The sequence below is a fragment of the Saccoglossus kowalevskii genome, chromosome 19 (genome assembly GCF_978046115.1).
Source record: "Saccoglossus kowalevskii chromosome 19, keSacKowa6.1, whole genome shotgun sequence".
In the NCBI taxonomy this organism is placed as follows: Eukaryota; Metazoa; Hemichordata; class Enteropneusta; family Harrimaniidae; genus Saccoglossus; species Saccoglossus kowalevskii.
In genome coordinates this window covers 28,119,584-28,146,604 of record NC_140659.1, presented here as the reverse complement: position 1 = coordinate 28,146,604, position 27,021 = coordinate 28,119,584, and the positions used below count along the sequence as shown (strand labels likewise).

General features: G+C 38.1%; 1 pseudogene; it reads left to right on the top strand.

The window, feature by feature from the left end:
• The first annotated feature begins 1,967 nt into the window (after positions 1-1,967).
• Positions 1,968-26,150, top strand: LOC146731453 (uncharacterized; annotated as a pseudogene).
• The last annotated feature ends 871 nt before the right edge of the window (positions 26,151-27,021 follow it).

The window sequence follows — 27,021 nt, the reverse complement described above, 5'->3', positions numbered from 1 at the left end:
TTTCACCAGACGTATCTCCCCATCCAGTTTTTCTCGAACGCCTATATTACTGTAAATTTTTGGTAAAGCTAAATAAATAAATACCGTATATATATATATATATATATATATATATATATATGTGTGTGTGTGTGTGTGTGTGTGTTTGTGTATATATAGATATATATGTGTGTGTGTGTGTGTGTTTATTTCATTTTCTCTATTGTTGAATTGTTTTTTGTTGTTATCATGTGCTTTTGGTCAATTAGTATTGAAAAAAGGCATTATTAAAGTAAATACTTTATTTATTTAATATATTTCTATATATGTATATATACCAATGTCATTTTGAACTCATGTAATCGTACTGGATATACACATTTGTACATAGAAGTATGCACATAAATTGTATGTTGAAAACATTCAAGCAAATTTGTCGCTGAACTTTAGACTGAATTCGATAGATCGTATAATCGACAAGTCCCCTAGTTCGAGCATAATCGAACTAATGTGAAAACAACAAGAAAGTTAAAAAGTAGTATACATGATCACGAAATCAATTTGACTAATTTTAGTTCTGATTTCAAAATTTTCAATTTGAAATCGCTTAGATGGCCTGGTTGGTGCCGTGCATTTGAAGCCAAGGCAAACTACTACCAACCTTGTCTTTTATATAGTGTTATTTCTGATATATAACACACAAGTCGCCTCTTAGCAAGTGGAAGGAAGACGATCGTCACGCAGCGCGTATTCTAATTTCACGTAAATAAACAATATATTTTACACGCGTTATACGCCATTGCTTACACACGACGTCTGTTCTATACAAATATCTATGATTTAGTTCTATTCCCATATTGCTAAGTGATTCATTATATATTACATTCTAACGAAGAACTACGTTTTTGACAGTTAAGGAGACATCGACTTCCACAGTTTCTTTTAACATATTATAAAATATTATTTTTTTCTATCGTAACACGTTATTCACACTGTTTATAATTTTATATGCTCCGATGTGCTCTTAACTTGTATGTAAGTTCGATGATGAACGTTTCTAAACGGGTATAAGCACTGTACAATGGTCTGTGCTAGGTACCCTGGTTATAACGTATGCTCTTGCTAACTTCCGAAAAGGTATGACCATATATGGCTGGATGAATACAGTGACGTTCTCTTCATTATCACCACAAGGAAATGTCCTGTACACTATCACACAACACAATCAGCGTGTCAGTGTTTCATTGAACAAATACAAATAAGCTATGTGCAGTAAAACAGCGTTTTAAGGTTTACGACGAACATTGATATTAACAAATTACAAATCTTCAACGATATTGGGTGATATATCTGAAAATCCAACACATTGTTGTTATGTTTGATGTGAAGACTTGTTTATATAGGTTTACGATTTTCGAGACTGTGTCGTGACGTACTGACTTCATCTGCTTTGAAAACTGCTACATTTGAGTTATACATTGCTGTTTGTTCCACTGTCACTGATTTATACCAGAATTAAATTATTAATAATTACTAGCTGGCTATATCACAACATCGCCGCCCTCATCCAGTTCATAACGTGAGACGTGGTAGCGCCATCAACGACCAGGGCAACATATATTGCACATCTCTCCACACATGAGGTAATACCACGGAACTAATGCCACCAAAGTGTGAATCACGAACATGAAAAAGTGTAACTTGTAAGCAACACTGACAATGATATTGAGAATATATGCCCAGTCAATTTATCTGCTAGGATATACCACACAATCTAAATATTGGGACCCATATTTAGCATAATCAATCCTATTATTAGCGATAATGTGTTTTTTTGTAAAATCGACCACAGAATACAGGGTTTAAAGGTTTAAAGATAATTCTTATTGGTAAAAAGTTGCAATCGCGTTGATCGATAAGTTTTGTACTGCAGATAAATATGTTTACGCATCCTGTTAACCGGCTCCCACGACAACCTGCAGACGATAATGGCGGCAGCAGACGAAATGGATATTATGCAGTGGTTTCGGTCGATAGGACTGGACCAACTTGATGAAATTCTTGCACCATCACCAGAAAATGAAGTACCAGACGAAGTGGTCGGTTTTATAAAAGCACACCAGAAGCAAAGTACCGTTAAAACCACCGAACGTGATGTCCGTCGCTGTACCGAGTGGCTAATTCAGAATTGCGGCGCCTCGTTGCTATTGACGACGGTCCGTACATTACTCACTAGACTGCAAAAATCCCCGGATGTTCCTATTCTAAAGTGTGTGTTTGATTGGCGGACGGATGAAGGCATGTATTAAGGTAAATAACGTGCTCCCAAGGCATCATAAGCAGGGCATATTATAATAAAGTGATATTCGTCCTCCACCTCGTTGTAGCTACAGTAAGAGCATAATCTAAATGTTTTATTATATGTATCTAATGCATTTTTAAGTGAGCCTTTTCAACTAACGATGAGTACAGAGTTTGAATAAAGATTACGATAAGTTTACAGGTATCTATTTTTCAAGATAATCTTACATAAGACTGCCATGCCATCCTTGGATAACGATATCCAGACATCGTTGTTTGAATAATTGTTATATTGCACACATCTTGTTTGTACCATGCTTCTCGCATATCTGATGAAAGCAATAGTTGTTTGAATTTGAAAGCCCACCAAAACTTTCCCTGTTCAGCTTCCTTTTACTGAAAACACTTCTATAGAAACCGGTTATGTAACAATGACAGAAATCAAATCCAATATTGTAAATGGTCTAAAGGAACGTACTGAAATTCGACCAATTTAACAGGAATAGTTTGTATATTTTGGTATAGCTCCTAAATAAAGCGACAGAATTTGTTTTTTAACAATTTCAATATTTTCAATAATATATCAATATTCGCATATTTTTTTATACAAAGTTATACAAAGCTTGTTTTACACTAAACAGTGCTTTCCAATTGCGAACAGAGGTGTATCGTTGGTTACAATTCCATAATCTTGAACTGTACAGTAAAACGCCAAGCCATGAACTACGTCAAGCCTTCAAAGAACCAATTCTCACATGATTTAAGTACCCACTCTCCTGAACACCATTATTTTAGATTTAAACAGGTTAACTTTCAATTTCCATCTATTAGAATAAATTGATAGTTAATTCAATAAACGTTGTATTTCTGTTTATAGGGCGATGGTCGTCGTGCCGCGCATGCGCGTTATATGTGTTGATAAACATTGCTTTTCCCATAGTCCAATGCGCTCTTCTAATTGAGTACGAGTTTTGTCCTGGCCGAGACGTACACTTACCCCCGGTGACTCCCTCGATGACTTTCAATCACTCAAGAAATTACTTAGTTAAAGCTTGGTAACGCCCCAGTTTGTACGACCACCGTCCTTCAAGTCGAGCTAAATATTGTCATTTCATCTGCATATAACAGATGTGCCGTGATATATACCCTAGTGTTAGAAATAGAATCCGGCGGTTTGCCCAAATCAGTAAATATAGTATACCATGATACGACCTGAATACATGCAGTGACGATACTGTGGCGATTTATCAGTTATGTAACTAGTGTGCATATTGTCATTTTTCCCACAGCGACTGGTGAATGTGAATTTTACACTGTCATGTAAATCGAGCTTAAAGCGCGGTAGTCGTCGCTGCGCATGTTTGACAATCCAATGCGCTCTTCAGGTTTGACCTGGGCGCAATTTGCACTGATTACCGCCGGTGACTCCTTCGATACCTTCCAATTACATGAAAATTACCTAATTACAGCTAGGAAATGTGTCAATTCGAACTTGTTGATCTGCGCAACAGTCAAAGTCGCCATCTTTGTTTATATATCTCGCACATGCGCAGCGACATCAATTTCGCGCATCGTTTTGTCGCTAGATGTCACACCTTTAGAGTAAAGTGTTTCGAGGAAATTGACGAATAATGATTGACAATGACGATTTTTTGTACCCGGTATATTATTTGTGCAAACGGAAAAAACTTTTTCCAATTAGAAATAGTACAGTGTCTATTGTACAGGGAGCCAGAAAAATCACAAAATTGGCTTATTTGAGAAAGTGTGCCATAAATCAGTTTTTACATGAAAATATCATAATTGTAGGTCAAAAAGTACTATTAAATGGCGGTAGTCGTCGCGCCACGTATGCTAGAGATATATGGGTTTTATATAAACAAAGATGACGACTTTCACTGTTTCGCAGATCAACGAGTACGAACTGAGACGTTACGAAACTTTAATTAGGTATTTTCAGGTGGTTAGAAGGTATCGAAGGTGTCACTGGTGCTAATCAGTGCAAGTCGCGCCCAGGTAAAACCTCATACTTGTAATTTCCATTAAAAGAGCGCATTGGATTGTGAGAAAAGTTTATCAGCAGAAATGTCGCACATGCGCAGCGCGACGATTGAAGCGTTTTAACCTTGCCTCAGTTTCCTCATACAACAACATTCTTCTTGAGAGTTGATATTTTTGAGAGTTCATATTCAGGTAAACTTTGGAACTACGTATTTGTTAGTTGCAAGTTCAACCATCCATCTAGTGCTTATTTTCTGGTGGTACCACCCATTATTCATAATCCCACACCACTAACCACGTCTTACTTTCACACATTATATCAACTAAAGTAAAACTCAACACGAGTTGATTTATTCGTCTATAACATATGTTTCTTATTTATCGCCCTCGTGATTTTTTTAATTTTGAAAATCATATTCGTTAATTTTTCTGTTTTCAATGAGAGTGCATGCATATCACATCCATAACGTATGGTGATCAAACATCACGTAATTGTAAAGACCTGCGATTGAATGCAACTATATCTAAGATGAACGCATCGATGTTCTCATTAGTGTGGAGTTAGTTTTGATACCCCATCTGTGTGTTGTGTCAATGGAAATTCTTTTCAACAAAATATTTATATTCCATCAACCCATATATTCGTTTTTCATTATTATTCTCTAAACTATTTGAATTAAATATATTCTAATTTAAGAAGATGTTGTTCAAAGTATTCACCAAACCATAGAAAACACTACCTTCTGTGTACAACGTGGTTTACCGGGTACCATCATGTTTCATAAACCAGCTGACAGTTCAGCTGTATGATTTTTTAAATTTAACGATTCAAAAACATTTGCATATATAGAAAAAAACACACATTTAATAGTCATTGCAGTGTTTGACTTGCAGAACACATACGATTGTGGTTCTTCTTTATACATGGCTTCATAGAATATTGTGGCAATCTCTCTTGCTGACGCTTGCATCCAAATTGGTGCCCTTGTCCAACGCACAATTCTCTTGTTATTATTGCACAAAGCCCCATGGAATCATTATAGTGTAGTATCATCAATTTGTCTTAGTGTTTGTATTAAGCTGGGTGATTGGTGATGACTACCCGCCGCTACTTTCAAAACATATAGAACTGTCTGAGAGGTCATTCTCCAATTCTTGATCGATTACTGCCATTCAATCTGAGGGATTGTGCGTTTTTCAAATTGCTATATTACTTATAGTTTTGTATTTCATTTATTATAAGTTGTATATAAGACATCTAAGAATGTCATACACCCTTTCAATCTCTTCTTATGCACTATCTTAATCTTTTTCCTATCAATTTCCAGCTCCTTTTGGTTTCCATCATTTTACGTCGATATACTGTTTCTGTTTTCTATTCTCCTTTGCAGAGATATTATCTCAAAGATATTATCTATTGATTTCCAAAATTACTTGTCCATATGTCCGGTGTATGCTTCTGTCGCATACGACTTGTTTACCACTTCCGTGTGACTGAGAATATTCTAGAACCGTACTGTGTCTGGGTGGAATTTTTAGAAACTGGTTGAATAGATAATAGAACACTGTAGGAGGCAATAGAAGGTAATGGAACATTCTAGAAATTTGTAGTAAGTTCCAGACTCATTATGTATGCTGATGTAATGGTCTATTTATAGACAGTGTGGGTATATATAGGGGAGTTGTTCAGCACTGAGATCAGATCGGAGATCACGTTGAATTGTATTGGAGTTTAAGTATTTAGTTATTGGAGTAGTGGAGTTTTACCGCGTTATTGTACTTGATGTTTGCAGAGTATAATAATACCAGTACCAGTTGAAACCTCATCTGTTGGCTCCGTGTTCGTATTTTATCATCGCCGCCAGAGAAGTCTTTCCGTTACTGTTGCCATTTTGGTATTTGAACCATCACACCTGTACTACACCAATTACGGTAATATTACGTTGCGTGTGACATCTGGGGGCTCGTCCGGGAACAGTGAAGACATATAGAAGACAACATGGCCAGCGAGATAAAAGATATGTCGAAACAAGAGTTGATGGAATGGGTGGATGAACTGGGAATGACTGGAGAAGACAAAAGGAAATTTATTTTGGAACAACTGAGTTCTCAGCGGGCTGACAGACAAGCCGCGAGGGAAGAGAGAAGGGCAAAAATGGAAATAGAAGCAGAGGTGAGGAAAATGGAGATTGAGGAAAGAAAGGAAAAGTTACGGCTGGAAGCGGAAGCAGGCGAAAGAGAGAAATTGCGAATGGAAGCAGAACAGCGAGAAAAGGAAAGAGAATTTGAGTTGAGGAAATTAGAGCTGCAAGCAGCAATGCCGGGGCTCCAACAGGCTGATTTTGGCGGTCAACGAAATGTGGTCAGTGATGCACAGTCACCAAAGTTGCCTGCATTTGTTGATGGTAAGGACAAACTTGATAGTTATTTATTGCGGTTTGAGAGGTTTGCAACGAATGCGAGTTGGCATAGAAATGGATGGGCCACAAAATTGAGTGCGCTGTTGACTGGTAGAGCACTGGAAGTATATTCCAGGATGTCCGACACTGATGCAGTTGACTATGATCGTGTGAAGGTGGCGCTGTTGACAAGATACGATTTCACAGAGGATGGGTACAGGAAGCGATTCCGTGAAATTAAACCTGAAAGTTCCGAGAGTTCTGACCAGTTAATTGTGCGGCTTAAGAATTATTTTGCTAAATGGGTTGAGTTGTCAGGCACTGCAGCAACATATGATGGTGTTACCGACTTGATGGTGAAGGAGCAGTTTATTGGTGCCTGTACAAAAGATCTTGCAGTTTATCTTAAATAAAGAACACCCAAGGATTTAGATGAGTTGGCAGTAATAGCAAAGCAGTACCTAGTGGCACATGGTCGACAGTTATCCACAAAGGACCAGGTGAGGCGTAACGATAATAAGACTGCCATTAGAAATACTGATGTGGGACAGGGTAGTAGTATCCGGTGTTATGTATGTCATGGTATTGGTCATCGAGCAGCACAATGTCCATCCCGCGTTACTGATGTCAACCATGACAAAGGTGAACAGTGCCTTCAGTGTGGTGCCGTAGGACATGTGGCTAAGTTCTGCCGTAGTGGACAACACAAGGGTCAATAAAGAAAGAGTGCAAACCCAGCACTACTACTGGTGCAGCTGCAGTGGTTAAAGAGGAGTCTAATATCAGTGCTAGCTGTGCTGTTCAAATTACCAGTGATGTGCCTAAAATGATTGAGAAGGACCATTTGTTGTTAGCATCGGGGGAGCAGTTAAAGGTTGTGAATGGTGCATGTATGGAACGGAGTGGCGTTGTGGAGGACAGGACTTTGCCTGTGGGTCAAGGGAAGGTTGGTGACACAGTTGTGATCATGTTGAGCGACACTGGGTGTAATGGCATTATAGTCAAGAAGAGCTTGGTACCAGATGACCAGTATACAAAAAAGATGGGTCATATATTGATGGTTGATCGTACTGTAAGAAGGGTTCCAGTCGCCATGGTGAAAATTAATACGCCATATTTGAGAGGCGCGGTTGAAGCATTATGTGTGCAGGACCCAATCTATGAGTTAATTGTTGGGAATGTGCCCGGAGCAAGACCACCAGATGACCCGGATCCAGTGTGGAATGTGAGTGGAGCAGTAACAACCAGAGCACAAGCGAAGAAATCTGGTAAGCTGAAGCCGCTCAAAGTATGTGATGTAAAGACTGGAGCACATGTAACAAAAAACAAATTAATCGGGATGCAGCAAGCAGACACATCGTTGAAGAAATATTATAATAAGACAGAACCAGAAGTGAGAGGGCACCATACAACCGAGTTATAGGTATATGGAGGCTTGCTATATCGTGTGTATCGGGATCGTTCAGTTCCAGGAGGCAAGACGGTACGTCAAGTGGTTGTGCCGAAACTGTTGAGGACTCGTGTTATGGAGATTGCCCATGATTCAATATTTGGTGGACACATAGGGATAAAGAAGACATAAGACCGGATTGTGACTAGCTTTTATTGGCTTTTATTTATTATTCGTGTGATGTGTGCCAGAAGACTGTTTCAAAGGGATCAGTTGTGAAGGCCCCGTTAGGTAAGATGCCTTTAATTGATATGCCATTCAAGCGTGTGGCTATAGATTTGGTTGGACCAATTACACCAGCCAGTGACGGGGTCATCGATACATCTTAACTATGGTGGACTATGCTACACGGTATCCAGAGGCCCTTCCGCTTCAAAATATAGATACAGAGACTGTAGCCGAGGCGTTGATTGACTTTTATAGCTGATTGGGGTTCCAGAAGAAGTACTAAGTGACATGGGGACTCAGTTTGTGTCAGAATGCATGCAAGAAGTATCAAGATTGCTCAGCATTAAGAGACTGACGTCTACGCCCTATCACCCCATTTGTAATGGACTGGTGGAAAAGTGTAATGGTACTTTGAAGAAGATGTTAAAGCGGTTGTGCCATGAACAACCAAGGCAATGGCATCGGTATATCAGTGCTTTACTCTTCGCATATAGAGAGGTACCACAGGAGTGGTACAGGGTTTTTCCCCATTTGAGCTGTTATATGGTCGAACGGTTAGAGGCCCAATGAAGATCCTTAAAGAGTTATGGACCGAAGAGAGCAATACTCCTGAGATAGTTAATAGTTACCAGTATGTTTTTGAGTTGAGAGATCGGTTAGAACATACATTAGAGATTGCTCGAGAGGAATTACAAAAGGCACAGAACCGATACAAGTGTTACTATGATCGTAAAACGAAGAAGCGAGTGCTTAAGGAAGGAGATAAGGTGTTAATTTTGCTGCCAACTGACAACAACAAGCTATTGATGCAGTGGAAGGGTCCTTATGTGGTGGAGCAGGTAATATGCGAAAACGATTATCGAGTGAGGGTAGGTGACAAAGTGAAGACGTATCATGTAAATATGTTAAAGTTGTATGTTGAGCGGGAGACGTCACCTACCTGACTACCTGAACTTTTGAACAGTATAGTAGAATGTTATTCGTTTATGACTGTATTTCATATTTTATTATATTCTACTGTATGTGATTTTCGAATTTATGTACTCAGTTCGATTTGATATATTGTATTGTTGTTTTATTTGAAATTGTTATCGTATTCGTATCATTGACGTCGTTGCTAGTCATGTAATATTATATGTTATAATATTCTTGAGAGGGGAGGCATGTCGCATACGACTTGTTTACCACTTCCGTGTGACTGAGAATGTTCTAGAACCGTACTGTGTCTGGGTGGAATTTTTAGAAACTGGTTGAATAGGTAATAGAACACTGTAGGAGGCAATAGAAGGTAATGGAACATTCTAAAAATTTGTAGTAAGTTCAAGACTCATTATGTATGCTGATGTAATGGTATATTTATAGACAGTGTGGGTATATATAGGGGAGTTGTTCAGCACTGAGATCAGATCGGAGATCTTGTTGAATTGTATTGGAGTTTAAGTATCTAGTTATTGGAGTAGTGGAGTTTTACCGCGTTATTGTACTTGATGTTTGCAGAGTATAATAATACCAGTACCAGTTGAAACCTCATCTGTTGGCTCCGTGTTCGTATTTTATCATCGCCGCCAGGGAAGTCTTTCTGTTACTGTTGCCATTTTGGTATTTGAACCATCACACCTGTACTATACCAATTACGGTAATATTACGTTGCAATGTGACAGCTTCCAACCAGAAAAAAACTACCAATCTACAACTAGCCATGAAAAAAATGTGTCGTTAATAAGTCTCTGTGAGTACACAGTGTTGTGAAATTACAGTTTAGATCATCTATTTATTTAAATGAGCAATATTTTTGAACACTATTAGCTTTGTCAACGATTTTGAAGAAGCTAAACAAACTTCTTTTTCATTTTATCAATGTTTGGAATTTGGATGTTACAGTAACTGATTTGTTCAACACAAAGTGCATTGGAACCATTTATTGATGTTTTAAAGTATGTGTCCAACGAATGTTTGCTTTGGGACAATTCATTGCGCCCCTCACATCATTAGGTATGCAGATGGCGTCTTTGCATACTGTTCAATGACCCATTTTATCATTACCACCATCTATTCGTCTTAGTATTTCTGTGACACTGATGATTGACGGTGTCTTCCCGCTGCTTCTTGTGTAATGTGTTACGAGCTATTGATGTATTACACGCGTTTAATCTGGTCTCCTTTCTCCGACATGTTAGTTGAAAAATGGCGACAGTCCATATCAAGAAGATCAGTGATTTTTCCTTTTCTCTAATTAGAATTATATTTTATTCAAATTTTCATCTCTTTCATCTCTTGTTACATTTAGTGTCAAGTCGCAGGTGTATAATGCATTATGCATTCAGCTTTTATTTGCAAAGTCGATAGTGCAAGATATGGTTCACACGGAGTCTTTATAATCGGACATTCATAACAGTAAATTTTCCAATCATCTAAATTGCGATGCAATAACTCATCATTATCAGACTCATCATTATCTAGTAAATGTGACCACGAATGTCACATAGCCATGGTTATTTTTAATGCTTGAAAATCAGTTTTCTTTTTGGTGCAATGGGAGAAGACTGTGCAGTAGCTATCATGAATGCCAAGGGCAAACGGAATTCAGATCAGATCGGGTGTATCCCATTCTCGAGCTGGCCCTGTATTGCTTTAGTTAGAGTGTTCAGTATTATTCATGTTTAATGTCAGTCAGTAGATATAACTTATTAAATAATTAAGCTGAACCTTTCAAGCTGCAAATAACGTGTAATAACCACGAACGTACAGTGACTACATAGACATACACTATCCAAATCTCTAATGCTACAGACAACAACATTTATCTATTGCACAAGAAAATCATCATTTGAAACTCAAGAGGGTCGTTTAAGGGTTTTTAAAAAATAAATTATATACAGGGGAATAATAATATGCGGTTATTACTAGGATTTCAAAGTATGTACGAAGACAGTACAGCGGGAATACCGACCGACGCACAGCGGAGGTCCATGCTACGGCATACTGTCTGAGTGCATACTTTGAGGTATCCTCGTAATACCTTATTATTATAGTCTTTCCTTCCATCACCAGAATGCCGAAATCCAAAAGGTTTTGAACAGAATCAGCGAATTTCTTTGTGTAGAGTCCGGTCAAACCCTAGTAGCAGCCATGTTTGTTTATATTATTAGATATCGCTTACGCGCATAATAATTCCATATTTGGAATTCGCATTTCCTTATATGGTAGGATGAAAATACCCCGGAAAACACTGCAAAATTACGGCACACTGTTACTTATGGAGTTACGGTGACAGATGTATAATAATATTAATGCAGTTCAAAATTTCATATTATTTTTACCGTCTTTCGAACATTGTTTTTTTATATTTGTGCATTTTTAACTGTGTGCCGCCTTCTTCGAATTTGGACTGTATGCGTATTGAACAAATAACATTGTCTCGTCAAGAAAGTTCAGTATAGTAACTGAACGTGAATTAGGCCATGCAAGTCAATTCGATACAGATGTACTGAATAATCATGGAAAACAAATTACATTATCGCATTGATGTATTAGTGTGTGTTCGTCAGTGAGGGCGCAGTAAATCACAGGAAGAATGCCCCAACAAAATAACACAAGATAAAGAACGTATATTTTGTTTTATATGATATTGATTAGTATGACTATTAATACATTACCATAATTGAACATCCAATGACTCCCTTAGTGCACAACATTTACAGACGATGAGCCTCATGTTTATAGAACAAATACGTGCTGCATATTTACAATATCGTATTTAAGAGAGATCTGTCACATCGCAATTCTCTATATAGTGTATTTTTCACAAATCATTTGCTTGTTAAATTAGTAGACATCATCTGTTTGGAGATTTCATAGTTTACTTGAGAATGAAGACTGTGATTTTCATTGCACATTTCAATGTATTAGCATAGTTATTCTACTAAAGACCTTAAACATTTTTAAATAACATATAAATAAAATTGTAGCCTCCTATATGACCACTCGAATTTGAGCATATGAACAAACAATGATCCTAATTCAAAATATATATTGATATATATCGACCCAAGCAAATGCAGACAAAAATATGACCAAACTGGGCAAAGCAATATGTTGTCCCTACATTTTTTTTATATTTTTATAATACCTTTCAGTTCTATAATATATGGTTTGTATAAGCACGATATTGTTTCTTTCATGATCGCTTCAATTTACACAGAACCATCACTTGAACATTTATATACTTCAAGAGAAAAGGGGGCGTGTGCCATCTCAATGGTGAAGGACAGGTTGTCCTGCATTCTGAATAACAGAATAACATCACCTTTTTTCTGCAGTTCATTGTAGTTTCTATTGGCCCTTCTTAATAAATTACAGAAGGGTATCGACCCATACCAGTACACGAACTTCTGAAAGCAGTTTGCTGAATCATAACTCCTTCTATAGGAAGCATTCACAGTAAACTCACTGACGAAAACATTACCAATGCAAAAGCTGTCGGAGACCTTTTAGTGCTCCTCTTGGCTGATGTCTTTGAGACTTTCCGGGAGACATACAGCAGTATGGTCTTGATCCTGCCTATTACTATTCCAGCCCTAGCCACTCCTGGAATGTATTGCCCAAGAAAACAGGTGTAAGGCTTGAACTGCTCACAGAATATGACAAACACTTATATATTGAGAAAGGCCTGCATTATGTGATTTCAATGGTCTCAGAGCATTATGCAAGAGCTGTGGCCCTTCTAATCCAAACAGCAATGTTCTCTATGGCTGGCAAATGAGTTGCTCACCGCCAGCAGGTGGCTTCAAGTGAGTTAAAGACTGTCTGGAAGACAGCTCTGAAGGTGGAACATGGAGAGTTGAACGATTTGCAAAATTGCTGCCTGCTTTAACTACACAACGTAATAGATTTTGATAGATAACGTAGGCATCAAATAGATTTTGAAAAGCTGGTCGCAAACCTCCGCAATAAGGAATACCATGTGCTGCATTACAAGTTTCCAAAATGACACCTACAAACAAAAAAGTGTTAGGCAAGATGAAGGATTAGTATGATGTGTGCCCATTGCCGAATATGTTGACTTGTGCACCAAAATTTGATCCTGGAGACTGGTATGAATGTGCTGTGGTCTAAGCTCCTACGCATCTGGTCTGAAAAAGAATGGGGTGGACACTCTAGTCTAATACCACAGGAATACTGTCACTTGCAGATGAGCTGTTTGGAAGGATATGTGACTCTTCTGACTGCCACCTTCCAGTTAACCAGGCTGGTAGAGATACCAAACACCAACACCTGATGGCAGCTTTTTCTCAGCCAAATAGTAGAGGAGGGGTTTATGTTATACAGATTGTGATATGATGGAATCCTTGGGTTACTTGTCAGAAAGGTGGGTAACTTCTCTATTCAGGGCTATTAGAATAGCAGGCAGTCAAGCCTGGCGGACGTCACATTTCTTTGTATATTTGTGACATAATAACTGCTCAGCAAGGGTTTGTAGTGCTCCACAGTTCCCTGTCCCTGATGGATATCCATATAACCACACCTTGCATAAACATCATGTTAGGACAGTAGCTGGCTCATCCTTCAACCTTGAGAAACTTCAACCAGCTAAGATGGTTCCGCTTGTAGATGTGGGAGTAAGCATCCGAGTCTCCTCTGGCTTCTTTCATAACAATAAGGTTGTAATGCCTTTTCAGTAGCCCTGAGGGCTTTATTAAAGACTTGTAACTTCTTATCCAAGGTATCACCTAAAATAGTAGAGAGATTAGTCTCCAAATTGCATTTTCATTTTCATAACCAGTGGATTTTCAAATTCTCATTTTTTGGGACGTCTGGTAGGCCGCCATGAGTACTCATGTACTTTGGCATCAATATTTTGGGAAGTGTGTAAAGCATGGCCTTGCCAACAAAGTTCAGCATTAATCCAGTCGAGATACTTGGACCATTTTCAAAACCAAGCAGTCTGTCAGTAGTTGGCATGAAGGATGTGGTTCTAACACTGTGTTCTCTCTAACAACTTCTGGCAAAGTGACTGACGACACTAACACGTACAGTTTAAATACGTTAATCCTATAGCTCCAGATGGCTCCAACAATCAATGCCCTAGTGGCAACACGGCATCAGGTGTGCATCGGCTAAACACATATAGTGTATCACTATGTTATGTTTATACAAAATACAAATACAAAATAACATCCGTCAATATAAAATAAATAACAAAAGGTGACACACACATACAACCAACATGGAGAAATCAACAAATACTTGCTAAACCAAGCCCCTTCAACAATCCAAATAAGGCCATGATGACTTATACCTGGCACAGAGCTTTGCCATGTCGGCATCACTTATGTCAATCAGATCTACCACATTCCAGATAATGTTTGGCGGCTTGCTCCGCCACAAGCAGTGCAGCTATTCTTTCCTCTGACACCTAGCCTTGCTTCCAGACACTGATGTAGTGTTTCTGAATCAAGCTTCCATTAAAATTTACAGGTAAATTGTCACTTTGCGATATATCCTCCCTAATTAGGTCATTCGATCAGATCCACTGATGCTATCCATACTACAATCCCCACAAACTGATGCCTGAATAACACGTGCTAACCATGTATCCGATATCATCGGCTTATAAGCTGTCAGCTGATCAGTCTTCAAAACAAGCTTAATATATTTCATCTTTGTTAAGTAGCCGGGAGACCATGGCACGTTTTCTCGCGGTATTTTCTCTGAGACAATCTTAAATAATTCAGTCCCAAAGAATTTGTTCATGCAGGTCCTTCAGAACAGAACTGTGTTTCTGAGTCAGGACCCAGACACGTCTCTGTATTAGTGCCTTTGTGCCCAGTCACACATGTTTTGCTACATGATTTACAGCATTGGCTTGAATTTAAAAAGCTGGTACAAGCCCGGTAGACAATCTTCATGATCTACAATATAGATCTTTGAATCGGCCCATATTCACTAAGATACTGAGGTAGGAGCTCTCTAGCTGATCAAGGATGAAAACAAATAATAGCAGAGTAAGATATTTTGGGCATATGTAATTTACCAAAGTAAGCTGGCATACCACAACATATAGAGATTGATGTTCAAAACAGCGTTCTCTGTAGCATTTTCAAAACCCCTGTCACTGTTACGCAGCTGCATTTCTTTTGCAATTATTGTTACATCAGGGTGTTGCAGGCTGACAAGAGTATGATTTTGTTTGCCATATCCCATTGCTGGTAGGCATACATCCCCCTGACTGAAGTACTGCTTGGGGACACCCTTGATAATTACTTAAACCGTTTCTTCTGGATCTTTGGCTTGTGAAATGAATCAATTTCTCCAGCAAAACTGGTAGCAGAGTCCTCAAAATGCATCAATATACCTGTCATGATGAACATTGGGGTTAATAGTCTGCTACTACTAATGTGAATGCCTTGGTACTGGGTGTTCTTCTGCTCTCTGGAAGTTTTCACAGGTTGGTGCAGCATTTGTAGACATCAGTCATCACACAGAGACTTTGATACATCTTGGCAAGGCAACCACATCCCTACTAGGATCGTTCGCTCTATTGACTCTTGAAAATAGCAGGCTGGCTCATGTGAAAACACATGGGCCGTGGTGCATACTGTTGGTGGAATGCTCCTAGGTGTTTTTTTTCCAACAAAACCCTTATAAGCCAACTATGACCCCACTCACATTCATATTCCTGTTTGTCATACAGGTTTTAAAAAGCTGCTACCCGGTTCTGAGGTAAGATAATATTCGGTAAACCTGATACACAACGATCCTGATCCTTCGTCCATGACTAAAATTTGAGGAATAACAAGTGGGTTGATGATATTGTAGATAACCTTCCCACTGATGTCCATAGTGTCTTGTGCAGGCAGGACATACACATACACATAATCTTAGGGCAGCCCACTAACATAATTGCCGCCTTCAAGACAAATGTACCAACCAGGATAAAGTCAATGAAAGCTGCTTTTTAGGCTTTCTATCATAATAACGGAGCATATTGTTGGCCTCAGTAACATTGTGTCAATCAGTTGAACAATAAACTAATTGAATATTTGATATATTGATACTGTATTGAAATCCCAGCGTTTCATTCTTATATTTATTGTTAGGCTTTGACCATTGTCTCTTGGCTCTGTGTTGGACGACATACAAGGCAGTGTTGTCCATTCAGGGGAGGGGAGGTTAAAAAGAAATGGGTGTCCAGAAGACGTATATGCTTAAATACGACCATGTTTATTAGGAATTACGGTGGGCCATTGTTAATACTGAATCTATAAATTGTTTGTCTATGCTTGTGATCAAGGTTGTATGAAACGACTTGTTATGCAAATAGGGGTAATTAAAGAAACGAATTATTATGCGAATGGAGCATTTTGTGACGTAGTGGCAAATCGGCAGCTACTGGGGTCGATGAGACTAACTCCTGGCAAGTTATGGAAAAGGCAAGCCAGTTAACCAAATATTTGATATGATTCATGGCAATGCTACTACATTGGTCCTGGTTGGATTTCTATGACTGAGGTACTAGAATTTTGTGTTGGCGAAATTTGTGTGTACAAAAGGTGAGAGCCACAATGTTGTCCACGTTGAACACATATATTGAGATACGTTGCTAATTTTCTAACTAAACATTAAATATGGTGTAAATATCGTGTATGCTGGGCTATGTTGTTGTTCGTCTGTCTACAATAATTTTAGTGCGAGTACAATATCGTCGCGTGGGATCAGCTGTTCTGCCACTGTTGCATGTATTTACGTGCATGAAGGGTGAATCGCCAAGCGGTCTTATATCATATAATATATAAATTCGTGTCATTTATTATTAATTGCACCTGATTTCTTGGTAAACTGGGACTATTGACTTTTCAAATGAGTATATACTTACAGTTATTGTATTGTTACCTTAAAAGCTATCTATATATACAAGATACGTCTCATAGTCCAGCAAATTATACGTCAGGCGTTAGTTTAATTAACAGCCACTTTTCCAAAAAAGACCCAAGGGACATCCATCTTCCAGTGTTTCTCCCCTATTTCAATTGCAATTCAGCGGCATATTAAATTACATTTGGGGCTGGATTTGTTAGAGTTCGGGGTAGGGCGTTGAGAAACTCTTTCCAAAAAGCATTCATTTTGTGCTGATGCTTCATTCTACCAAAAGACAGTATGTGCTAGATGGTGCTTGCTAGTATTACACCGATGACCTAAGACTTTGAGTGACATACTTATCAATATAATCTATCTCCCCATTAACAAACATAGTTAAATAAAACAAGTCATTGTCAATGACACGTCCCCGTTCCGTTCATATTTGAGTGACATATACATTCAAAGCAGCAACAATATGGATGTTGAACTGCATTCAGTAAAACAAAATAGCCACCAGTCAGCCATTTTCAACACAATCCCAAAAAAAATTTAAACTAAATTTGCCCACGCATGACATAGATTCAGTTCCGGTATGGTGAAAATGTGCATTTTTTGTGAATTTTTGACCTTAAAAGGACTGGCCCAAATGTACAGGCATATGTATGATATAATGTATGATGTGTATGTGAAGTTTGAACTTGATCTGTCCAGGCATGTCCGAGATATGGATCGAAAACTAAATTCTTTAAAACAAAATGGCCGCCAGTTGGCCATTTTGAACTTGATCCGAAGAAAAATTGGTATGCTTCAAGCTTATATTATGTTTAATATATGCACTGAATCTGAACAAAATCCATCCATGCATGATTGAGATCCGGTTCCGGAATTGTGAAAATGTGCGATTTCAATGCATTTTCGGCCTTAAAGCGGCCGCCATTTGGCTATCGTTAATGAGATCATGAAACAAATGCACATACATATTTGTGACATGATGTACCTTGTGTGTGTGAAGTTTGAACTCGATCAATCCAGACAGGTCTCAGATACGGATGCAGAACTGAATTTTTTAAAACAAAATGGCTGTCAGTCGGCCATTTCAAGCCCGATCCCCCCCCAAAAAAATGACGTGCATCAAGGTACTATTATGTTTAATGTATGTACCAAATTTGAACAAAATCCGTCCATGCATAACTGAGATCCGGGTCCGGAATGTTGAAAATGTGTTATTTTGATGCATTTTCGGCCTTAAAATGGCCGCTATTCGGCTATCGTTAATCGGATCATGAACAAAATGCATGTCCATATGTCCCATATAATGTTTGAACTTAATCGGTCCATGCATGTTCGAGATACAGGTGATCACGGACGCACAGATGCACGGACGCACACAGGGCAAAACATAAGTCCCCGTTTTCGGACTACGTCCGAACGGGGACTAACAATCACATTCAAGTACATTCTCAATTCGCGAAAGTGGAATTGTCATTACTGCGCCACTGGTGTAATATGTATTACGATATGGAGGTAAAAAAGCTTGGCTTAACATCACCAGTGAGACGGGAAGCTACATGTTAGTGGCGACAACTCTGGAAATGACTATTGATCCCAAAACTGTGAGTATCATTGACTGTATAAATATGTTGTTTATTGACGTGTATGACACGTCACTACCATCACTACTAATTCTAATGGGACTGTTGGTCGATTCAAATGCCGTGATGAATCTAAATACAGTGCTGGATCATTGACATTGATTGCTTTTACTCTCAAACGTCTCATCCTGATTGGCATAAAATGTCATTTTTTTTCAAATCTGTCTGACATAAATAGTGACCGGTTGACATGCTTAAAACGGCGAAATCATGACAAGGTATAGTATAGTATATGACGATGATGAAACTAAAGTCAGCCATTCATCCTCTACTATCAGATCACCAGCTCAATATGCACAACTTTGACAAAACCACAAACCGTTCTACACTTACGATCTTGATGTGACAGTCTTGTAGTATGTATGAATGCAACAGCATAATATAACGCTATAGATGAGTACAGCAATACCCTTTCCAACAGTGTACATTTCATTATAGAGATACCTCTTAAATAAAACGAAGCTCCTCACTCATCTTTCATCTGCTCTATGCCTCACCATGCCAATGAGAAATCGATAGTACCATATTCGTATACAGCTTTCATCACCAAATCAAAGACTTTACTGTTACAGAGAAGGCGGTTGATGATCATCTTCGTCAATTCACGGAATTCACTACATGTATTATTCTTACTAACCTGCAGTAAATGAACTAGAGAACTGCCGTATTTATCCGGCTAAGAGCCCATGCCCGGACAAACTCCCACCCCTATTTTTTGACAATTTTCCATGTTCTCACCCAGGTAAATAAGGTATATAGAACAAGCACGTGTCACATAAAGTGTCGTCAAATAAACTAATGCTGAGTTGAGCATTATTTGTAACGTGTTTGCGAGTGCGATGTTTCTGCCAGTCCCAATCATTACGACAGCAATGGTTATACCAGGTGTAATCATTGATATAATTCAATCCAGGTATAAATACTATTTTTGCCAATAAGCAACTCTTCACACTTAGAAAAGAAAGTGTGCTTCTTGACGAAAATAACACTGAAGCGGAACATATCTTGATTGAACTTATACTATATCTTGCGTATGAAAAACTAAGATGATTACATATGTCCGATGGAATGAAATTTAGCTAAGTAAAAATTAACCGGATAGTCGAAAAAAAAGATTGACGAATATATAGAGACAGCCGTTTAACCTGTTGGCGAGCCCTTCAAGGCACTTATAACCGACGTCCGTACGCACTTCACTAGATCGCTCACTCAATCAGTTGATTTTTATATAGAGATAGCCATCTAACCTTTAATTACTGACATCGTAAAAGCATTGATGTACGTGCCCTATAAACATAAACACAGTCGTCTAACCATTAAGAGACCACTGGAGTTCCCACTCAATGAAACTTATATAACCTTATAAATTGCATAGGATTTACAGTGCATGGGACTTTTTTCAAACATGTCACAACTTTTATGATAAAGAGATAAACAATTCATACATTCCGCATTTTCAACTTCATCAATACATTAAATATATCATACACGTGTGTAATTTATCTTTTCATGACATGAAGGCATAGATATAAGTGTTAAAAATTGGCGTTAATGCTACGACCGGTATAATAATATAATATGATAATCACGCATACAACACCTTCTAATTTTCAATATAATTTAAAGCCCTTTCCGTAGGCTTTATATTCTTTATATTCGTAATATATAAATTTACCCTTATCAATTAATCAAATTTTTCGTATTTGGTATATTCTCGTACGAGTGTTTTGCGAGTTGATTCATATTGTATAATATAAATTATCATATGTTCATGTGAAGTCTTATGTGTTATATTTAATCACGACTATGCTGAGCTTAGGGTAAGGACTGCCAAATGGGGCGAAAAGGCACTGAGAGAGGATATGTCCACTTCCTGTATTTACTATAATACTCCGTGCATACTAAGTAGATGATTTGCGTATTAATTTTCCCAGTCGAGTCTATGGAAGCAAAATCTCAAACGTCAGTCTATTTTGATTAAATTTGGAACATGTGCATCTTGGAGTGATGTAATGGCATGATTATATTTTGGGGCTGTGCATATTAAGCAGATAATTTACTTATTTCGGACTGTGTTAACATACAAATTAAAGGTACTTTTTAGGGTGCGACAGGATCAACAATACTACATAATATCCCTGACTCAATTTGTTAATAAAAACAGAACATTTTGACTATATCAAAGCTCGTGTCATACATCTTGTCATATATAGTCTTATTTCTAAAGAAAAGAAAATGTGTGGGACGCTTGTCACGTTTTATCCAGTGCCATAACACATTTTGGCATTTAAATTACTTATTACAAACCTGCTGACTCTATTAAGGAATGTCTGGAGTCACTAATACACATTTTATTTATTACTTGAAGCACATTGTTGAAGAGGTCGATACTTGTACTGCATTCGATATCAACTAAGTTTTGATGGTTACTGTGTCTACATTGTGTCTTCTAAACATGTTGCCATAAAATAAACCTAATCAGTTGATAAAAGGAAAAGCACCTATAAACCTTTAACAATCTATCCACCTGGACTGACTACATATTGCGTAAATTGTAAGCATGGCGTTGCAGTCATGATGCTCTGTGAGACCACCACACTTGTCAGACACCGCCACGATCAAAATCCTTACGGCCATGCTCGATTTCTGCACCCTTACATTTGCCCGTGATTTCCGCAGCTATTGTTCTATGAGATGCGTCCTAGCTGTACATAAATAGCCATAAACAATAACCAATGTAACGAAAGTCAAAAGGCTGCTAAATTTATTCGGGTCGGCGTGTACTCATTTAAAGTTTTGGTTTTTCATAGACCTGAAAATACAGGGAAGGCAACTGCGGTATTTTCTTAGATGTAATGTTGGTTATAATCCGTGAATTGGACTTACGTTTTAATCTGTTTGTTATAGTCCCCGTCGCCACACGATCCGGGGGGGGGGGGGGGTTACATAGAACAAGCCTAATAGGGATGTTCCCCTGAAATGGGTTTTGTTTTTAGGATTTTAGATATAAGTATCGGTCCTTTTTCTGGTCAAGATATCTATATCGGTAATAGTTTTCCGTTTCTATGGTCAAAATACATATTTTAATAAATCAATATACAATGCAACTGTTGGCTTACATGTGCGTGATTTACGGTACCTTGATGCGTACATTGTTGTAAACGTCGACGACAGTATTATCACTGGTGACTCACGGAATTATCTGTGTAATGTTTGCAACAAACTGTTCAAAACGAAGCATGGATGCAAGACTCATATCATCAATTTCATAGAATAGAAGGTAATACATTTAACATTTTCGGTTGTATTTTTTCTCAATCTTCAAAAACTGGGGACACTTTCACTGATTCAAGATGTCATCAAGCGCGATTAATGTTTTGCTTCTGATCACGATGACTCTATGAACACTATTCAAAAAATTAAATTTTCAGTCAGGTTAGAAACGATTGCCTTATCATTGAACCTCTTGAATTAGCTGTTCCACTTCGCATAATTTTTGAACAACAAACAAAAAGATCCATTGACCGGAAGTTCACCAATTGTTAGGGTATACATGGACTTCCATACTTTTATTATACGTATATACATTTTGTCTATCGAGCTCGCTTTTCAAACTGTACTACTGATGAAAGTATTAACAAGGCTATAGAGAAACCAAGAAATAATACCAAGAAAACCTGAGCGGTGATAAGTTTTGTAATTCATGTTCTTAAATTACAACACAACAAAATCAACTGAGCAATGAAAGCAAAATAAAATTAGGAAAATTGCAATTGAAAATTAGCACAATTGTTGCCATCTTGAATTTTCAAGGTGAATGTTCCGGCGAAGCACTCCACTATCACCTTGAAGTATTTCATTAGGACTACGTGTATGTGACAATGCCCTCACAGTTTAGAATCAGTTTACCAACAGCCAATCATATTGCTTCTTTCTTCAACGCGCTTGGCCAAGCTATCATAATCTTCGGGGCGGAACTAATTCACGAGACGCTCAACGTTGCTATTTAAGACGCGCACCACTCTACCTTGTATTTATATGGGCTCTGCGCGAGCTGCCGGGTGAGCTGCTGTGAAACACCGGTCGAAAAGCCGGTGAAAATAGCTAAAATCGAGAAAACAGCACAAACTTCGAAGACATCCTAAACAATCAAATTTAAATATGTTGCATATGTAGGGGTAATCTTGTTACACTGTTCAGGGGGGTGTCAACAACCATCCCAAAATACCGTTTTCTGAAAATTTGTTGTCGGGTGTGTTTAAACCGAAGAACGAAAAACAAAGAACGAAGACAGAATATTCATACTGTTTAATCATAACAGTTTAATACATTTACATGCACTCATCGTTCATACTGTTTAATCATAACATATATTTTCTTCGTTCTTCGGTTTAAGCACACCCTTTGTTTTCACCATGATGGTTGCCAGGCGGTGAAAATGCCTGACCCGAGAATAAATATCGCTGCACACAGTGGTAGCTGTGTTGGCTTAGATGTCCAGGCGCTTTCTGGCAGTCATTGTAACAAAGCTTTCTATTGGTCGGTAAACTTTCTATCGCGCAACCACGTGACATACACGGTTATGAATAGAATTACCGCACGGTAGAGGGAGGAATGTCCGAACGGAACAACACCGTGCAGGCGGACGATGAATTGTTGCATTTTCTTGCAATTGTTGCAACTGTCATGCTTATGTATATGTTCCCATTCCTTAAGCAGTATCATCAAACACATTTCCTACTTATTGCTTCTGCTAGGAAGAAGTGTGTACTGACATTTATTTTTTTTAGATGTAAATCCACTACCCAACTACTCAATGGAGGATTCAATTGCTGAAGGGAAGGATTTATTTTAGCAAGCAATGGAGAAGGTTTAGCACAACAATATTTTCAGCAGCAAAGTATTGCCTGGGGTGTCTTCTACAAGATATATAGTTTTAACATTAATTGGGAAAATGAACACTCTCAGAGATGAGATTGTTGTTATTGTGCGATTGTTATGGCCGCCAATCATCGCAGGATATTCAAGGCTATCAAAAGTGCTGAAAGATGGAGTACAGGTTCTATACAGGAAAGTAAATGGTTATACATCAAATGCAACTATGGCCAATATCATTCGTGTGTTCTTTGAAACACTTCTGTTAAGACAAGAGGAAGTTAAACTAACCATAGATACACAGTGCCCCAAAAATGAAAAAGACAGAGGAAAATATTCTCAGATATGCCTGTGGATATATCCCAATGGCACTTTCTCGACAGTTACAGCGTCATGAGTCAGCATTGCAATGGTAGCTTTTCTCTCAGAAATGAGAAATACAAAGGTGCAGTCACCAACATTTTTGACGTATACAACGGAGTGGTTTAGCAGGGAAAGGTTAATGACAAGACATATTTATTCTTCAGGAGGGTGGAACATTTCATCAGACTAAATCACAACACACTAATGGATTTCAACAGCTATTTGTCGATGGTGTTTTGACAGATAGGGTGGCCCTTACGTATTGGTCTGATGTATCTTCAGGTTTGAATGAGAATTCTGCCTTAGATCTTTTACTTATGTGTATCAAGTTGTGGGTGAATATTCGTGGTCATTCTACTGCAAGAAAAATAATCGAGGAATATAAAGTCTGGCAGTTAAATTTAGTTCGCAGGTACTCAATGCACACTGAAATACATTGGAATAATAATGTGTTTATATGTAGGAAAGTTATTTTGTCAATAAATGCTCAATTAATATTCAACATCAGCATGGATTATTTACATATTTATTTGGGACAGTTGCCCTCGTTAGCACACAAATAACTGAAAACACTGGTGCAAAGTGACATTGACTATATATACCGCATTTGTACCACGAGAAGCACATTTTTCCAATAGATGAAACATTCATTGAAGACCAATTAGATTAAAACAAGCTCCTAGTTTGGATTTTAATTTGTTTTCATTCGTCGTCTTAAATTTTGGTAATCCAATAGGATCTGATCAATAACCAATCAGAACATGTGTTACAGTATTAGTGACAACAAACTCATAACAGATTTGTGTTGTACTGTGTCTGGATAACAGTCAGCTCAGGGTTCACCAAGAGGGGTTTCTTCAGAGAGCCAGCGCGCTGCCTAAAATTGTCCGCCCGAGCTTTTGTCCGCGCGCCACCCTTTGTTTTTTGGTGTGAAATTGTAAACTGTTAAAACAACGGGAGACTCTGTGTGTCTGTCTGGTGTTGTTCTCACTATTGTGACACAGTAATTACCAAGCCAGTCTGCCTCGACCAAAACAATAACTAATGGCCATCAGAGCTTGCCGGAAAAACTCTTGACGATTTAACTTAACAGCTTGGTCGCTAACGAGACCCAGGACGACATGTTAATAACAAAACTATAGATTCGTTCCTACATATGGGACAGGGAATCAAAAACTTGCGTTAGCAACGACGTTGTGATCATGTCTTTAGCTATGTTTGATTTCACTGTGAAGCGTACCGCTAATAATTTCGAAGAAGAGGAACAAAACATGAATCCGATTGTCGGTAAAACACCGAGTAAACGACGCAAAACTGCGGCCGATTCAACGAGTGAGACTCCGTCAAAGCACCGCCATTGTTTCCCGTGGTATCAAAAGTGGACAGATAAAGTGGCTTTATCACAAAAAAGATCGAGGTAAGTTTCTATTTACATCTTTGTTTCAAACATTTTATAGGGATATTGTGCTCTTTTCGTTGTGATTTATGATTCGGCAGGTCAACACGTGTTTTCTGTATGTGTCATATTACGCGAGTTCTAATTGGCCTTCCCAACCCTTCCCTTCCGGCAACCAGCTGTAAATGTTAGATAAGTCGGTCGTTGTTTACGTGACCTCACCACGGCTGCTTCGTAAATACTGTTATAGAATTAAAAACCAATCGTTTATTAATTATTTTAAGTATGTTTGTTCCAAGTACGGACAACGTTTTAAGACAGTTTCAGCTACTTGGGTGAAAGTGGGATGCATGTCATACCGAAAAAATAAAATCATACAACACGAACAATCGCCTATGCATTGCGTCGCAGTCTAGACGCAAATTCCAAAAAAGGCCAACGATGACAATGGTGGAGTTGCTGCTACTTTAGATTGGATGATGACTCTGGAAATGTAAGCTTTCGTTGTTACTCTTTCGTTGGAATTGCCGCACACCGAACATAACTGCAAATATACATAAGAGCGCACTGAAATGGTTTTGAGTATTGGTGAATTTTCAGATTAGATGTTATTTTATTTTTTTTATTCTTTCTGTATTTTATTTGTGTCCTTTTTTCTGAATAATTGCAGGAGAGCTCATCCGACAGGAAGTGTTATTGGAAGTTGAGCGCAGATGTTGCAGTCCTGAAACAGATGATAATATATGTCAAATATTTATCGAACACTGGTGATGGTGGAAGCCAAATCTGGTGTTGCATCTCGGCTCAGTAAGTTAACATTTTATTTTTTAATAGCCAGTCTGAACACAAATATTGCACATGTTTCCCAATCATTGTATAGCTCACAAGCTAGCATTATGTGTTGCTCAGGCTGCTGATAAAGTGAAGAATGTTAAGAAGTTTAATTCCATGCTGGACACAATATTTAGATTTTACGAGAATTCACCTGTAAGAATGAGTGCCCTCAAGGAAATACAGGTGAGTGAACTTATTGAAATATTTCAAATGAATAAAACCCTTTCTAGCTTGATTTTTTCCAGAACATTTTTCATATTCTGTACTTGGAATGCAGGCTTGAAGCCAAAACAAGCAAAGGCAGTGCGTTGGCTTTCTCATGAAGCAGCATGTGACACTATACAAAAAGATATATCCTTGTCTACTGATGAGTTTACAGCAAGAAGCTAGTGTGGGAGATTATGCCATTAGATGAGATGGTTTAGCAAAATTTGTTGAGGATTGGAAATTTATTGCAACATTATATATGAAGATGCATGTCAGATGGAATGAAAAACATTTCTACCTACTTTGTGGGAAAAGCGACCATCAGCTGATTTCAAGGACATCTTGCAATTATTAGCAATATACACTACAGAAGTTGCTTCAAATCTATCTAAATTAGCACAAATAGCACTGGTCATACCAGTGTCAACAGCAGGAATACTTCTTAAATTGTGTGATTGATGTTGTGCATAACACAGCTTGCAATTGTCAATATAATATAATAATATATAACTTCTTTTTCTCAGATTGTGAACATGG